The 17,961-nt window shown below is 43.5% G+C and overlaps 1 long non-coding RNA gene across 2 annotated transcripts in view; it reads right to left on the reverse strand.

Annotated features, from left to right (window-relative positions):
• LOC126354217 (uncharacterized) overlaps positions 1-6,717 on the reverse strand; it is a 177,580-nt gene extending 170,863 nt beyond the window's left edge. For both annotated transcript variants that reach the window (XR_007565283.1, XR_007565282.1), the window contains exon 1: positions 6,379-6,717. This is a non-coding gene — a long non-coding RNA (uncharacterized LOC126354217). The remainder of the gene's footprint in view (positions 1-6,378) is intronic.
• Between the last annotated feature and the right edge of the window lie 11,244 nt (positions 6,718-17,961).

Genomic DNA, 17,961 nt, shown 5'->3' on the forward strand with positions numbered 1-17,961 from the left:
TTCAGCGACGAAGCCGACTTTCATTTGAATGAGTTGGTCAATAACCAAAATTGGTGCATTTGGGGGACTGAGAATCCGCATTTCCCGATCGAGAGGTCTCTTCATCCTCATCGGATAACTGTGCGGTGTGCAATGCCCAGTGATGGAATAATGGGTGCGATATTCCTTGGTGGCACGATGACTACGGAATTGCACGTGAAGGTTTCGGAAGATAATTTCATCCCCATTATCCAAAGTGACCCTGATATCGACAAGGTGTGATTCATGCAAGGCGGAGCTCGACCCCATCGAAGCAGGAGAGTGAAGTCCTTGAGGAGCACTTTCGGGACCGCATTCTGGCTCTGGGGTACCCAGAGGCCACTGGCTTGGATCTCGATTGCCCGCTATACTCTCCGGATCTGAACACATCCGACTTCTTTTCATGGGCTACGTTAAAGACAAAATGTTCAGCAATAGCCCCAAAACCATTGATGAGCTCGAAACAGCCAATCAGGAGGTCAACGACAGCATCGATGCTCCGACACTCCCGAGGGTCATGCCGAATACCGGTATCCGTCTGTGCTACATCGTCGCCAATGATGCCAGGCATATCGAACGTGACACAACCTAAATCCGAATATCTGTAGTCACGTTTACATGTTGAATGAAGGGGGTGCACGCAGTAGTTTGTAACCAGTTTACTTTTTTTTTTAATATAGTTCAATAATTGTCACCCAGTGAGTGGTTGTACCTCCATGCAGCTATCAGTTTTTTTGCTTTGGTTTCATGCTTTGTCTTGTTACCAACCATCCAACTTCTTTATCATGCAGAGACGGCTGTCAATCTATGAAACCTTCTTTATACCTTTAATAAAGCGTTAAGAAGCAGCTGGAATGATTAGAGGTGTACAGGCCGCAATGCTTGTTTCCATCACAAAGCGAAAATCGTTTTTACTTACCAGAAATCCATGTTACCTGATGAAAAACGACTTTAATCTGTTACGCCTTTCGTGAAAGTCTGAAATTGAGACTGATTTCACGTTACTTCTAACGACGCATTTTACCCGAGAATCTTTGCTGGACCAGAATAACGTTTCTGTGATGAACATCTTAATATGGTTGCCCAAGAACGAACTCTCATCTCTTATCAGTGATGGATCTACATGATGAGCACTCTCACTTAGGTATTCTCTCGCACTATGGTCCCGGTGTCTTTATCTCCAGCTCCACTTCCAACTGGCTGGACGGTTCTCTCTATACAGGTGCAAGCTGAGATCCACTCTGTAGAGAAAACCGAGACTTGTCCCAAAGACGACCCCCGCCACTCTGGCCCTCACAGAAGCTCCCTTCTATGACGCTTGATTGGGTTGTACATGGGTCACAGGAGAAGCCACACTCAACATCTCCGATTTACCCTACGTTTTCTGATACGCCTTCCTCCTTTCCCACTCATCAAGAGGTGCCTGGAGGAATACAACATTGTGTGGAGTGGATGGCCTGTTACCTAGCTCAACAGGAGACTAACCTGCCCTCTTCGCCACGGTATTTTGAAAGACATTTCTACTTCATTTTTAATATTAGGATACACGTCACACTCCTTGATTTTCACATATTTTCACGTGCACGCAACTTTATTTTGCTTCATAATTTGGGCATCACGTTATGGTGTGTACTGTTCGAAGAACATGTAGTTTCGTCTGCTTGGTTTCTTATCCGTTCCATCATTTATATATTTGAAATGCAAAGTTTTGTTAGAATTCAGTTATTGTGTTAACCCCGATTTAATTTTTTATGCTTCCAACTTTATTTACTCTGCCAAAACTATGTATGAAAATTGACACTCACTGTTGTAAATTATACAAAAGTGTAATGATAAGACGAAACACGAATCCAGTGACAGATTTGACAGGAACCTCACGTAATCTGCATACAGCGGTTAGCCTCATAACATCCGTTTGATGTACTGAACAAGTTACACATAAATACAGAAACAATTTAACGTACTGATTAGTAAGGATATGGTAAGGTCCCTCCGACTAAACTGAACTGCTTGAATTCGTGACTGGACTACAAGCTAGATGGAAAAATATTTCCAATGACATGAAGCGACATGGCGAAAATCAGGAACACACCAATCTGACATAACTTCGCTCATTTAACGGAATGCATCTGCACAAAACCGTGTGAAACATGCCAGAGGTTGAGACTTTGAGAGTCATATACGGGACGAGCAGTTCAGTCCCCGTCCCACCACACTCGTTTAGGTCTTCCTCAAAATGAAGGAGAATGATTGTGTTTTTCTAAGAACAGATCACGGCCATCACCCACTCCATTCTTCAACCGACGTGGCGCTCGATTTCTAATGACCTCGCTTCCCACCCTTTTTTTTCTCTTTTGCTGCAACAGAGCTAGAAAACTGAGCGTAATTGACATTCCCTGAGACAGTTGCCCTGCTTTCCACCTACGGAGAGTTGCCGGTCCCTGACAGCGACGTGCCCGGCCACGCACCCACGAGGCGCGGCTCAGAGACGCCACAGGATCGCCGGGGCAAAAACCGCTGCATGCTGCGGTGCGGCCGCAGCCGGCTGGCAGCGAGCGGTGCTAACTACCCTGGAGGCCCCTGGCCCCAACTTTCAATTTGGCACACATTATAATGCGGCGGGTCCGGCCCGCCAGCCGCCACTTCTCACAGTCGGCGGGCCGCGCCGACGCTGCTTTCGCGCCTTCCTTCGCAGCCGCTCGGCAGTCGGACCGCCCCGTTGTGTGTTTCGAGTACTCTGCTGAGCCTCCGTGATGAAAAAGCTGCCAAAACGCGGTTCAAATTACTGCAAGCGAAGAGTCTGGCAATAAAGCCGACTCGACAGAGCGCACCGACGGCCGATATCCGATGCGGTAGATTACTTCGGCCTTTTATTCCTCGCATCTTTCCATACAGTCAATTCAGATCCCCTTACAAGTTCACCTTTACAGGAAAAAAGCTTCATCTCATGGCGGAGAGCTGACACTCGTGATATTTCCGACGGCTGACATAATTCCTCCGTGATCTGAAGCCTTTCAGTGGTTATCCTTTCCTTTGTGCGGATGTATCACGAACATATTCACACTGAATTGACAAAGACATTTATCTACATTATACTTTGTACGTAGTGATTCACTTCCAGAGATTTGGGTTTGTTATGTATTGGATAAAACGACCAACACACCATTGTCTATTTCACGTCTCAATTTCCTACGAGCATTAAAGCAAATTCTAAATCGGCGGATGAGTAATACGGCGTATCCTTACCACACGAACTTGGCTCTACCACTCAATAAGCGTCAACCGCATTCTCGACAAACGTTAAGGAGTACTGGACAGTTTCGTGCGCGCCAACTGTTCCAGTACTTCGTGTCTGGGTTCAGTTACAGCTAAGATTGGCTAATGGGGAGTGGAAGAGCGACATTGGAAAATGTGAAAAAAATAGCATGTACACAGGTTAGACGCTGATTACATACTTGTCTTGAGTCATACCTTGTGTTCATCACTCTGAAGTGAGGTCTGACGTGGTGGTCGACTTGTAAATGGTATTGCTACTTGCAACAGCGGTCTCAATACACGCCGTTGTCCGCAGCTCGTGGTCGTGCGGTAGCGTTCTCGCATCCCGCGCCCGGGTTCGATTCCCGGCGGGGTCAGAGATTTTCTCTCTGCCTCGTGATGACTGGGTGTTGTGTGATGTCGTTAGGTTTAAGTACTTCTAAGTTCTAGGGGACTGATGACCACAGATGTTTAGTCCCATAGTGCTCAGAGCCATTTGAACCAATTTTTACACGCCGTTCTTCGTCGTTACATATTTCACCTCTTTGGCTTCTAGCTGTGAACCTGACTATGACAAAGGCATAGTCGTCGCCCTCGAGACAGCCACTGACGGAGTTCCAGCGGAGAGACGACTCCGAATTGATGATCGCTTATTTGCCATACTTCAAGAGCTCCGAACTGCGTGCCGGAACTGAACGATCAGAACGCATTGTTAAGCGCTTAAATCGTGTCAACAGCTGCAACCTTGCCATTAATCAGTGCCAATACCGAAAACGTTATTCCCTCATCATCGAACAGGTGAATCTACACTGAGATAGAGTACACAATGCAAACTCGTTCCTTTCTAAGACACTGCATGTATTTATCGACTGGAAACGACACATACTTCTCAGAATTTGTGGCAAAGGGGGTGAAGATCAACTGTGCTGTAACTGTGACATCTGAGAGACCTTGCAGTAACTTTCAAATAAAATAATGACATATATTTCCCGTGTGTTAAGTGTGTACTCTCGACGAAGAGAAGTGAGGATGCCAGTTCTCCAAAGAGCGGTTTCATAATGCAAAAGGAAATAAGGCAGATTAGTATTTAACGACTCATCAGTTACAACGCAGAACGAGCTCGTGTACGACAGGAATTGAAAAGGGCGCGCGATTTCCAAAGGAGTCATCCAGGCAGTTCTCTTCATTGTTTCAGGAAAACAACGCAAATCTACGATGATCGTGATTATCAGCAAGGATCTGAAATTCGCACCTTCTGAATGAAAGTCCACTGCCTTGAAATATGAACGTAATGGTGTGGATAATGACCGGTTAATTGAACTTCGTGATTTTTTTATGGAATATCTTATTTACATTTCAGTTACGGTACAATAATGTTAGTGAACTTGCTTCCACCAACCCAAGTAACACACATGCCCCGTGCAAGCAGTAGCAACCCAAGAAGCTAAAGCAGACCACTTACCTTGTAAGATCTCTTCACACCAAAATGAGAGCATGTTCAATAGATGGCTGCGCGGGGAGAAATTAGTTTTCTCCATTCAGATATCCCAGATCCCCGTCTAGATAAACATCCGTACTCTGCAAACCACTGTGAAGTGCATGGCAGAAGCTACTACCCATAACACCAGTTTTTAACATTTCATACCGTTCCACGCGCATATGGAGCCTGGAAGAATGATTTCTTGAAGACCTCTCGCGCTGCAGTAAGTCTAAACTTCTCGATCCCAATCGTAACTATACATAGGAATGTTACATTCAAGAGTATGCCTAGATTTCTCACTTAATACTGGTCCTCGCAACATTGTAGACTTTCACGGGATGGTTTACGTCTACCTTCAAGCGTCTGTTACGTCACGTTTTCACCATCTCTGCGCCGCCTCTCCCAATGGCTCAAACAAACTTGTGACCATTCCTACTGTCATACTGTAGGGTCTATTCGGACTTCCTCCGACCTAGCGATATGGCGTTCACCCATCGCGTATCTTCTAGGCGAGTGCGCCTGCGTATTCTACGTGAGCTATAGAAAATAACAATTTCACGTCTGCTTCCAAGAAAATAAAACGCAAATTTGCGCGACTGTCATTGCACTCCAAATTTCCGGAAGCTCGTAAGTATTACAAAACTTAAGCGATTGAGAGAGAAAGGATTCTTCCAGCAATGGCGTGACGCGGGGCGGAAACAATTTGGCGCGTAACAGGTGATAGTATGGAAAGAGCGTGCTCGCGGCAAGGTATGGGTGTGCCGACCAGACATGTGGCATGGGCCGCGTGGCGCGTCTCGGCCTGGGGCGATGCGGCCCTTGCACAGCACACGTCAGCAGGGCTGCTCGCCGCAACGCGCGCAGGGCAGCATCCGCTAGAGCCTCACACCCCCGCAACCACGTGCGCCAGCCACACATCTGTCAACGCTACTCAACCCTTTTACCATAGCATCATTGTTGGTGCACATTTATTAATGGAACACTTGGTCATAACATGAAGGTGAAAGCTATCACTGCTATGCTGGGGAAATCACTACTTCCTACTCTGAATGGGGTCTTTACAATTACCAATAGCGACTACTATATGACAGATTGCAGACTTGGGTCCCACACTTTTAAGCGCCTACGTACAAGACACTGCACTTCGTTTCCACTAAGCAATACATATTTTCTCCGTACATACATGTATCTCAAGCGACGCCATTTATTTTACCTCTGCAATGAAATTTACATTGTTGGAAAGCAAATGGTGCAAAGCAGAAAAACAGTTACGTAGGCACAATGAAATCGGAACCTCTAAATATTTTGATACGAAAAATGATCTCGCCTACAAATGAATGTTAACGTCGTGGAAGCTAGCATTACGCGAATTTATCAAGAGGACGAGATCCGTTACACAGATTCTCTGTAATCACTACGTAATTTGATAATTTGCATTGATGATTAATCAAGCGTAACATAGTACCTGTTTGAAAATCTAGCGATTTTCGACACACATTAGCATGCACAGAAAAGGCGGGCTGCAGACAGTGAAATGATCTGTAAGTCAAGGCACAGAAAGCAGTAACATCAAAGCGGGTGACAGCAAAAGCGCAGCAGTAGTGCGTCGTTAACGGATTACTTACCGAAACTGCGACTTGTACGCGTCCAATTTACACCCTGCTGCTTTATCCCAGGGCAGCGGACGACGTGGCAGCGGTTTATTCCAAGAGTCTCCTCCGCCGAAGCTGCAGTGATGTTGCACAAGTGACATGGCGACTATCAGCGGCCGAAGTCTGCATAGTAACACGGGTGTACGTCACGGGGCCTCTCCGCACGGCCGCGGAGCCGGCCGAGGAGGAGGGCGCTGGAGGGGGGCGACCTTCGCCGGCTCCTGCCCGCCGCTCAATAGGAGTCAATCGCCGCAAAACAGCGCATTACACGCCCGAATCGCGTGCATCGCGACCTTTGGCACCCGATGGATCCACAAAGGTGCACGTTTTCGACCTGGAAAACAATGAGAAAATTCGTCATTAGTCCGAAAGTCGGGACTGGGAGAGCGAGGTGGGGGGCCTAATGGAGGGGAGACAGATGCTGAGTGATCTCAGGGCAACATGGCCGCCGGCCTTGCGAAAAGGAGAAAAAAAAGTCGCGAAGCCAGCGCCGCGCCGCGGCCGCCTGACGAACTCGGCGCTCGGCTCGCCACGGCAAGACAAAATGGCCGTCACTCAGGCGCGGCTTCGCCGTATTTCGCGGGTTCAATAATTTTTTCCGTGGCTTTCGAGGTGAATAATTCAACTTTTTTGTACGTAATACGGTGTTTCGAGAAAAAGTGCATCCTATGGTGCAATGAAAGTTAACTGCCGAAATTTAGATTACTCTTAAAAAATTGATTTACGGGTACCCACGTGGCGTAGAATGCTCCGCTATACAAAATAATACAAAACTGATAATTTTTAGACACTTTAAAACATTAATGTGCCGTTTCTAATAATTATTTTTAAAAAACAATTTTCACGACTTGTGAAAATCGCTTTTAAAAAAAATATCACATTTTTGTGACGTAAGTAGTGGAAGGTGATCGGGATCATATGGCATTAATTTACATTAAGAGTGTTAATCTGAGTAAAATGAAATAAAGTGCACAGAGAAACACGATAAAATACTGGCAAACGACACTGATATGTAACATGATAGCAAGCAAACTGCGCCATTCGAAAATGTAAGCAAAGGGAAAGAAACAACACTTGTAATAATTTTGTTTGTAGCAATTCAATACACAATGTATGGTGATGCAGACGACAATATATTGCTTACACGTTAATTGTCTGACATTCACATACTGACTACAACAGCGTTTATGTCTCTAAATATGATAACAGGTCGTCGGCATCGAAGGGTTGTTCTTAACAAGGAGAGAGTTGGAGTTGAAGTGTTTGTCATCTAAACTGAAAGATGATATTCAAAATATAAAATTTCTAAATGCACGAAAGTACGATAAAATGTAATATATGTGATACTCCAAGACGAACCAAAATCCGCGTTCAATTTATGTTGCAGTTCGCGCCGAAACTGAGGGAAGTGTGTCAGTTGAGCAGAGCGCGGGCCGCGGGCACCCTCTGCGGGCCCCTCAGACATGTGCAGTGCAAAAAGGCAAAAACCAGCCGGCGGCCTATTTGATGGATGAAAGCAATCGCGTACAGCCACTGCACCCAGGGCACATACTCTATGGCTCTAATATACACCATCCCCCATTTTTTTTTGTCGTCAGTTGCAAGGGGTTGAACAGAGTGGGAAAATGGCCAGGATTCGCGATATAGCCTTCAAATTATTGGGGTCACCGCCCAAATGGTAGCCCCACCCGTGTTCCCCAGCAAATAATCACTCGTATTATAAAATTCGTTCGCAGTATTGCAAAGTCCAGTGATGTACATTTTGGAATATTTATACAGAACTGAGAATTTGTGTAAGGATGAAAAAATGTCTGAAATATAATAAGCAGATATCGTCGCAAGCGTCAAAATTAATACATCTAAGTGATTTTTGGGGTAGCTAGACTGATACACATTTGTGATGGATTAATATGATTCATAAGACAGTTTATTTTGAGGCAACGCTGCCACAGAAAACTTTGGTCAGAGAGATATCCGTTGACCGAACGCGAACATTGTGTATGCCATTGCTCAGATCTCTTAGAACACTCCCCCTACCATCCCTGTCTAAATACTCCATCTTGTGATTTGTTGACAGTGAAGACTTATTCAGAAGAAACTGCAACATGAATTCAATGAACACGGAAAAAGAGCTGCTCTTGGATAACATTTCCTTAAACATTGCACACAAATGTGTGCACTATTCAGTAGGTTTCATGTTCAATAAACTTCCCTCGGACCTGAGAAAAGAGTGATAGCTCCAAGTCTTCAAATCTGTGATGATTTTTTTTTTTTTTTGTGGCATTTATCTTCTGTTCTGGTCAGTAATTTCTCACGGTAGTTATGAACTTTTTTCTGTAACGTGTTACATTTATTCGTATACTCTCACAATTTGTGTTTTATTAATTCTTTTGTCTGTATAGTTTCTAATCAGTGTTGTTTAACAACTATGTACTATCTCGTTACATGACCCAGTATCTTTGGCCCCCATGGTCTCGCAAAACCCGATAAATAAACAAATTAAAAATAAAATTCCGAATTCAGCGGAACCGAAACACCAGAGGTTAAGACTACACTTCGCATAGCAAACCCGATGTGAAATAGAAAATAGCCAGTACCGCAACCACAGTGCCAGGTTTTGGTAACGTATTAACATTTTATCAATGCGAGCATATACGAAAATTCACATGGGTTTACTACCCTGATAGTACATGCTGCCCTCTCTATTTCTAGGAATTGTCGATGTACGGTACGTAATTAATATGTACTAAATGTTTATCAGCAACCCTCCAATAACGGACGTAGCCTATCACTTTTGGGTGAGCCAGTGGGTGTCGTGGCGTTGTTAAGGAAGGCACTGCTAGTACACTAACATACCAAACATAACGGCTGCGAATACAAGCACTCCACCGTGACCCATTCCGTGATAGTGCTTTTTAACTTTTCTTGCAAAATGCGATATAATAATAAATCTTTAGCAAGGATGTAGGTTCGCTTTTTTATACCGTTGTGAATTGTCTCCACTAATCAGTTACCAATATAAAATTAACTTGCATAAAATATGAATGTCAATTAGATTTTCGCGTCTGAAATAGATCTAATCCTTTATGCAGTAGGTGAATTTGAATTGATCTCTGACCAGAGGTGTGATGAATGAAAATGGAGACTAGTAAGGAAACAAACTCAATTTCCCAAAGGAAATATTCAGATATTACTCCTTGTAGATGTCTTCAAATACCACAGATCAATAACAGCGAAAATTACGGTACATTGTACAGGCGAAAGTATTAGATGTAATGCTGCGCCAGCTCAGGTAAACACGAAAACGAATACACCGCAACATTTGGAACAAGGAAACAAACATATTTTCGATATAAATTGCACAATAAATAAGTAAGGAATCAAGACCCAACATTAACGTGCTTAACAGAATAAGTACGTCTCAAACCTTAGATGGAAATGACTGGCACAGTGGCCAAACAGTTATTTCTTCGGCACCTCAGTAACGGCGCAAAAGCAAAGTCAACATCTAAGAATTAGACATTACAGTATCGCTATCTCCAACACGGATTACTAGGCCTTAAAGGAAACAATTGTTGACACACGATGAGAGGAGAAAAGGCAATGACGGAGAATCAATCAACTGTTCATTAAATCCGTTAACATTTCGAGCCTTGTACACCTACACTTTAATAGTGGCTATAAAAATGAATATGAGTATAGAATTACATAATTTGGATTCGACACATTATTTCACACAAGTCACAAATACTATAAAAATTATCTATCCTGTAACAAAACTGCATGTGAATATACAACCATCATGCTATAAGACTACCTAATGTGGCGTGGACCAACCATAGACATCTAAGCTCAGCAAAATTTTGATTGCGAATTCCAAATTCGATACCTATTGCCTTTTCGTTCCTCGCTGACAATGACTGAAATGAACCATAAGCGAAATAAATGATTGCACCTCTTCGAAAAAGCATATGGCACCAATGTTTTGTAAAAGTTAAATTCCCGGTGAAGCCGACCACTTTGTGTTTCCATCATATTCCGTCCATCGTTTTACCACACCGATACTTTACAGCATTCAGTAATGCTGCGTGTCATTTGCAGGTAATAATTTCCGTATATATTACGTGAATATCGAATTTGGTTTGAAGCTGGCACAGTACTTACAGTAGAATATCTTTGGCTTCCCTCTGACAACCATGCCTCCATCCTTGCTACCCTCCCTGTTTTCCTTTCCCTGTTGCTTCATAACCTGGGTTGTAGCGGAATCCACTTTCCCTTCTTCCCTTTCTTTCCCCTCTCTCCTCCCCAATGAAGGAACATTTGTTCCGAAAGCTAGGAACGTAAATTTTCAGTTCTGTTTTTCGTGTATCTATCGGCTGTACTGAGCTAAGTACTGGCCAGCCCCTCTATCTCTTTGTTAGTATTTGTTTCACATCTTTATATGAGATTTTCCATTAATCATTTAGATTACTATTTAATGACTACGTCATGATAACAAAAATAATAAAAACTCACATTCCTATACGTATCATCGACTTATGAGTTGTTTCAGTGGATGTGGTTGAAACGGAAAAACTTAGCAGCTATCCAATTCACTAACCAATACTGATTACCACTCACCAAATGGGTGATGCCTGAAGTGCCTTTATGCTGACTCCGGAAACAGGATGCAATGATTAAAAATCTTTAGACACATTTAAGTACCCTACGTTTGTAAATCGTATTATCTAGAGAATCATCACAGCGCCTTGTTTCAGAAGTCGGCAAGTATCAGAAGACTCTTGCAGCCACCACGTCCATTTCTCTTGTTCCATAATACTTTACGTTTTTCGCGGTAGTATGTAAAATTTATTTCCTTCAACTACATCATACTTTAGATTCGTCAGATGTTCATACAATACTGTACCTTCTTGGCAGTACTGCACGAGGGAGGTGGAACGCACCCTTCCTATTGTTCTACGTCAATGTGCCGTGCAGAATGGCCCCTTAACCGCTCCCGACGTTAACCCATGAAAGTCGCAAAGGTGTTCGTGGCTTGAGCTGCAATCGGTATGTTCAGACGATAGAGGGGGAGTGTAGGTTTACTGAGTTAGCGTGTAGCTTTACTGAGTTAATACTTAATTTACATCATTTCGATGAGTCATCTCTGTACAGCGCTGAAAAAAATCCAGCAGTTACTGATATCCAAATTCAGTAACTGCGATGTGTATTTGCGAGAGTGAGTAAATACTATAGCCACAGTTTTAACAGATATCCTTAATTTCAGTGCCCTTAGAATGAGACAGGATACCTTACATAAACGAAACTTAATTAGCTCTCTAATCACTGATAACGTTTTGACTTAGGAACCATTGTATTAGTTCCTTTAGTAATCTAGAGGATGCTAGTCGCTACATTTCACAATCCCCAATGTTTGAGACACGCTGGATCGCTTGGCATTTCTGAAGTGCTATCACAAATGAAAATTGAGAGTAGTACAAAATGTATTACCTATTGAAGATATTGTGATATATGTGTTTTTGTATCCGTAAAACGGCACTCCTAGAACATCAGCTGAGAATTTACTACGGTCACGAGCAGCTAGGAGTAATAACTTTAACTAGGAAGACAGTGGAGATTAAGTACTTATGATACCGACAACTATATTAGCTTACAAAAACATTAAATGCGACCCCATTTGAGTGCGCTCCATCGTCAGGTATGTTGCATACTGAAGTGCTGCTCACTATATCTATTTGAACCTACTTACTGTGATCCTGCCTTGGTCTCCCTCTGCAATTTTGTCAACCAAGCGACCCTCCATTATCAAAATGAAAATTCCTTGATGCCTTCATATCTGTCCTCTCGACCGTTGCCTTCTTTTCATTAAGTTGTACCGTAATTCCTTTTCCCAAACCAACCGCAAATTTCTTTTTTTTCTTAATTCAATTAATTATCTCATCATTTATTCGACCTAACCATCTAATCTTCAGCATTCTTCTGTAGCTCCACACTCTAAAAGCTTCTATTTTCTTCTTTTCTGAACAGCTTGTCGTCCACATTTCACTTCCGTACAAGGCTACACTTCAAACAAATACCGGAAAAAACCGCTTCCTAAATTTATATTCGCTGCTAACAAATTCCTCAATTTATTCTCCAGTTTTAGAAATGATTTCTTGTTACAGCAGTCTGCATTTTATATACCCTCTACTTTGGCCATCAGTTATTTTGCTGCCCAAAGCGCCAAACTGATCAACTACTTCTAATTTCTTGTTTCAGCATCGCCTGACTAAATTCGATTACGTTATATTACCCTTGTTTTACTTTCGTTGGTGTTCATCTAATAAGTTCTTTTCCAGACTACCCAGTCCGCTGACCAGCTCTTCCAAGTCATATCCGCTCGTGACAAATTGAAGAACATGAGTCTTAAGGAGGTCTGCATGTGGCTGTTCATGGTGGATGATCGTCTTACAAAAATACGTCACGGCTGAATTAAACTGACGTGACAGCTGTTATTTTAATTTCTATTATTCTATTTCACTGTTATTACTAAACCACACAAAACTAGAAATAGATACATATTTTCGCCATTTCTGTCCTTAGGTGCGCTTAACGAAATACACTTATTGGACAGCGTCCGTTGTTAAACACGAGACAGCGGATGTGTGAGTGAGGTTCGATTTTTAGCTAGTGGTGGTCTAACGTGGCAATGCATTTGTAAGCAGATATGGTGATCGAATGCCCAATGACAGGAAACTTTACAAACATAAATGTGTCAAAACTGTTACGAAGCTAATAGTTAGATTTTCGTCAATTACTAAAAAAACTAATTCGATGTATAAATGTCTTCGCATTTACCGTGGTTTTAGGTCAGCCTATTTGACATTTAAAGTATATAAATTAAACTTCATCGAACGCCTCAAAAAAAGGAAATATTTTTCTGACGAATCCACAATTGGTCCACGCGGCACACAAAGCCAGTGAAAGATGATGGAGCTCTGAAACGTGTATCGGATAACAACCTATAAAACTAGCAATAAAGACAGTCGATAGATTAAATACGACCCAACTAATTTACAACTTTTGATTGCCGCGCCAATGAACTGAGCTTCGCCGCAATTCGCCTATGTCGTAGTTGTACTCTGAATAGGAATGAGTGTCTGGGTTGGAAGAGCGCTGGGGAGGACGACTGAAAAACACCGCTCGTTGAATTCCGATGTGGAGAACCAACGTATCACGGTCTCCGTGTGATGCGGCAGGCTTACGCCTGTGTCTAGCTAATGCCGGCTGCCAGACGCGCGGCATGGTACTCAGCTAGCCGGCGACCAAGGAGCAAGGCAGCGAGCCGTTTAATAGCAGCCAGGAATGCCGTCCGAGCGGATTCACAAATCAACAGCCACCTAGTGACGTCTGCATTCCACAGAAAACCCTCCGTGGCGGCAGCTGTTCTGCGCCGGTACCGTAAACCGGGAGCGCGTCGACGTGTGGGTCGCCAGCGGCCTGCTCGTCTGGTCGCTTCCTGGAAGGCAGCGGGTCCCTCGTCGGCGTGGTATTTAGGTCGGTCCGCGCTTTCTCGCGTGCGCTATGAATGAACGGAATAACGGAGACGGCCGGGAGGGAGCGCGCCGGAGCCGGCGGCGGCCGCTCAGCCCGGCATTCCCTGGCCACCGGGTAAACGACCTTTAAATCCCGACTGCCGACCTCCCTTTCATTCGCCGCCTGCCACCGCCCTATGCCGACGCGCACTCGTCACGCGCCTCTCAGGCATTTTAGCAACTCTAGTGTCGTACCGTGTTTCACACTACTCAGAGTAAAGATTCGCCCCTGTTTACTGCCCGTACAACGGCAACTACACAGTACGCGTGAAAAGTTCGGTGAACGACCACAGGAAATAAAGGAAACCAGAGCTACGAGGTCGAGCTGAAAAGTAATGCCTCCGAATCTTTTATATGAAAACTCTTGAAGCTTTTTAAATGAAACAAACGTTACAGATTCTTAGACTTCCCCGGCGATTCGTTGTCATCTCGTAGAATCGGGTACGCTGCCGGTGGACTGTGTTTTTCCAACAAGATCTTTCGATGTCCTAACTCGGCGACTTTATCAGGTTTTTCCTTCTCAAGAAACATGAACAGCAACATAAGCTTTTTTAACGTTAATGTTATTCCTTCTCCGGAAACACCTGATGAAAAAGCTAGTTACGACGTCGAAATATCGTGTTGGGAAAAGGCGGACCACGATCGGTACACGCGAGTCTACGAGGTAACAAAAACGTTATTAATATTCTATAGCTTTATTCTTCAAGTCTACATATTCGCAGCTCTCTGCTGTTAGACGGCTCCGAATTGTAGCATTTAACATGGTGGTGTGTAACATAACTATGTTAGTGTGTGAGAAACAGCGTGCTGTAATCGAGTTTAGAACTCTAATAAGAGTTTGTCCACACATGGAGAACCCTCTTCTTAAGCATGACAATGCCAGACTACACACGAGCGGTGTGATGACTGCATAAATCCAAAGCCTCGGCTTCAGCGTCATCCATCATCCTACACACAGCTACGAGATGCCCGCAACAGATTTTCATGTGTTTCCAAAACTTAAAGAACACTTTCGAGAACTTCACTTTCATAGGGATGAAAAATGAAATGTCGTGTGACGAGGGCCTCCCGTCGGGTAGACCGCTCGCCTGATGCAAGTCTTTCAATTTGACGCCACTTCGGCGACTTGCGCGTCGATGGGGATGAAATGATGATGATCAGGACAACACAACACCCAGTCCCTGAGCGGAGAAAATCTCCGACCCAGCCGGGAATCGAACACGGGCCCTTTGGATTGACAGTCTGTCGCGCTGAGGGATGAAGTGGTGCAAACGAAGTTGTGGTTCCGTCTACTGTAACAGGATGGTCTCTCGAGGAGAAATGTGTTCGTAGGCAGGGTGACTATGATGAAAAATAAATATGTAGACTTGAAGAGCAAAGATCTAAAATTTCAATACCGTTTGTCGTATTTCAAAAGCTTTAAAAGTTATCGCATAAAAATTTGAAGGTATTACTTTTCAGCACACCGTTTAGAAACAAAATACCTTTATTGGTCTTCAAAATAATTACTATTAGCTACAACACATTCCTGACATTGGTTGTAAAGGTGTTGGAAACAGTAAGCAAACGCTTCTTGTGGAATCACTCTAAGCACTGTAATCACGAGATGTTGGATGTTCGTGAACAATAGTGCTTACACTATCCTTGCTTAACTTCAACTCTTCTGCTCTCATCCTCAAAGACAGCCGCCGATCACCCGCCACCATCCTTTGCCGTCGTTCGATATTGTATGGGATTGTACGTGTTGACTCGAATCCGGTTCATCCTCGACACCTCCCTTTCCATCTCTAAAGTATATAAACCCTCAAACAAAGCATACAAGCCCCTCAAACACATACTCTATTCTCGCTGCTTCAACACCGTACACTTGCACTAGCACCCCACGAGCCCCCGTCGCCATTTTTCCCCAAGTTGAAGGCAAACTTCACGTTAACTCGTTGCTCTAATTTGCAGTCACAGGAGTGCAACGGATGTTTGCGGGCGATCTGTGGCTGTCTTTGAGAATGGGAGCATAAAAGATAGGCAAAGACGGTGTAAGCACTATTGCTCACGAATATTCCTAGACGTTGCGGATATCCAACAGCGCGTGACCACAGTGCTTCGAGTGATTCCCACAACAAGCGCTCGCTGGCGGTTTCCAGCAGACTTACAACCCGTGTTAGGAAGGTGTTGTAGCTAATAGTGATTAATTTTGAAGACCAGTAAATGTATTTTGTTTGTAACTCTTGTTACCAACTTTTCAGACACACCTTCTATCTTACGAAATTGCTCTGGAGTGGGACACAGTTCGGTAGATTTTAAGCGGGATGAAGCTACTACCTCTGATAGCCGTGAATGAGATGGCGGACACGGCAAACTAATTAGCCAATGAAACTTCCAGCTACATCAAAAATGCGCAAGACTGCAAGGTAACGATCGGCTAGGACTCAACTGGTTCAACTGAACTCGCTAATACGCGAATTCTTCATTACCTCCAGCTAAGGAAGAGTAAGTTTAGCTTAAGATAGAAGACGAGGACGACGACGACGACGTTAATAGCTAAGCATAAAGTCGGATCGGGCAGTTAATTCAACGTTGTCTCTTCAAAGGCACCGTCCCAGTATTCTCCTTAAGTAATTTACAGAAATCATGCACAACCAGATTTCGGGTTGAGATGTGACCCATACTATCCGCGAAAGCTAGTCCTGTGCCATAACAAGGGTGCCACCTTGAACAGTTCAGTTAGCCTTATGTCAATTGGACGTTAAAGTCTACATTTCTCTTCTCCTCTCATCTACCTGAGTGTCTGCCTACCAATCTCGTACACAAGAATTACCTACCACTGACATGCCAGATGTAGTAACAAGTCGGGTGCTAGTCGACCGTCCGCTCTTTCCTTCGTATGTGAGTCGAGGATAACATGCGTCGTAACCCTCTAACGAAGGTACTATTTCTATAAATCTGAACACCCGAAGTATTTTTCTGACAACAGCTAGTACGATTTATTTGTTCGTTGGTGTCTTCCTTACCGCCGCCACCTTTTTTTATGTTTGAGACATGACCGCTTCTTTCCTTTTTCTTCCTCAGAGTTTAACACACCTGCCGAGTAAGAGGAGGAGAACTGCAACAAACAGTGAAGTAGTCAGCATACCGGAAAATAACTATAGAGAATACAGTAAGCGCTTCACAAGGCACTAACGAGTAATACTTACGAGAGCGACGCGGTAGTATAAATGTCACAAACCCATAACGTGACACGAACTTCAAAGCTCTACACTGAACACTTCCTACTGTAAATCCTTCTTAAAAAATATTACATTTACGTACTCAGTATACAAAATAGAATGATCAGAGGCAGAATTAAAACTTTGAAATTAATTATAGTCACTCTTAAGCTTTATTTTATGAACTGGTTTAATATAAGACGAATTTACTAAATAACGAAACTTTTCTAATTGTGTCTGCGGAGCACACTGTGACATCTGCAGCGATTCTGATTAATAAATCGTTGTCAAATTCAATTGGATCTGGTTAATAAGAACGCAGGATTCTTTACGGACATCTATTGTTACTCTTTATAAAATACAGAAACGGAAGAGAAACTCAACACTATATAATATGTTTGTAAGATGTAAGGCACACATGGAACATCTGAAAGAAGAGAACACAATTATTAGATAGTTTCGAAAGGCCGCATCATATTTCACTCTCCATGGCATGGCCACATTTACTGGCAACAATAAAATTATAGTGAGTGAGGTAAACAACACACGTTAGCAAACTTAAAAAGAGCAGGCCGTGTGCAAGTGTCCAGGCCAGCAGCTTATATTGGAAGTAAATGCATATTTATTTTTTTGGGTGTATTCCAGTCTCTGTCTTCCCTACACTTTTTACCCTCCACAGCTCTCCCTAGCACCATGGAGGTTATTCCCTGATGTCTTACACTGGTGTCCTGTCATCCTGTCCTTACTTCTTGTCAATGTTTTCCATTCGTTCCTTTCCT

Source organism: Schistocerca gregaria, chromosome 3 (assembly GCF_023897955.1).
Source record: "Schistocerca gregaria isolate iqSchGreg1 chromosome 3, iqSchGreg1.2, whole genome shotgun sequence".
Lineage (NCBI taxonomy): Eukaryota > Metazoa > Arthropoda > Insecta > Orthoptera > Acrididae > Schistocerca > Schistocerca gregaria.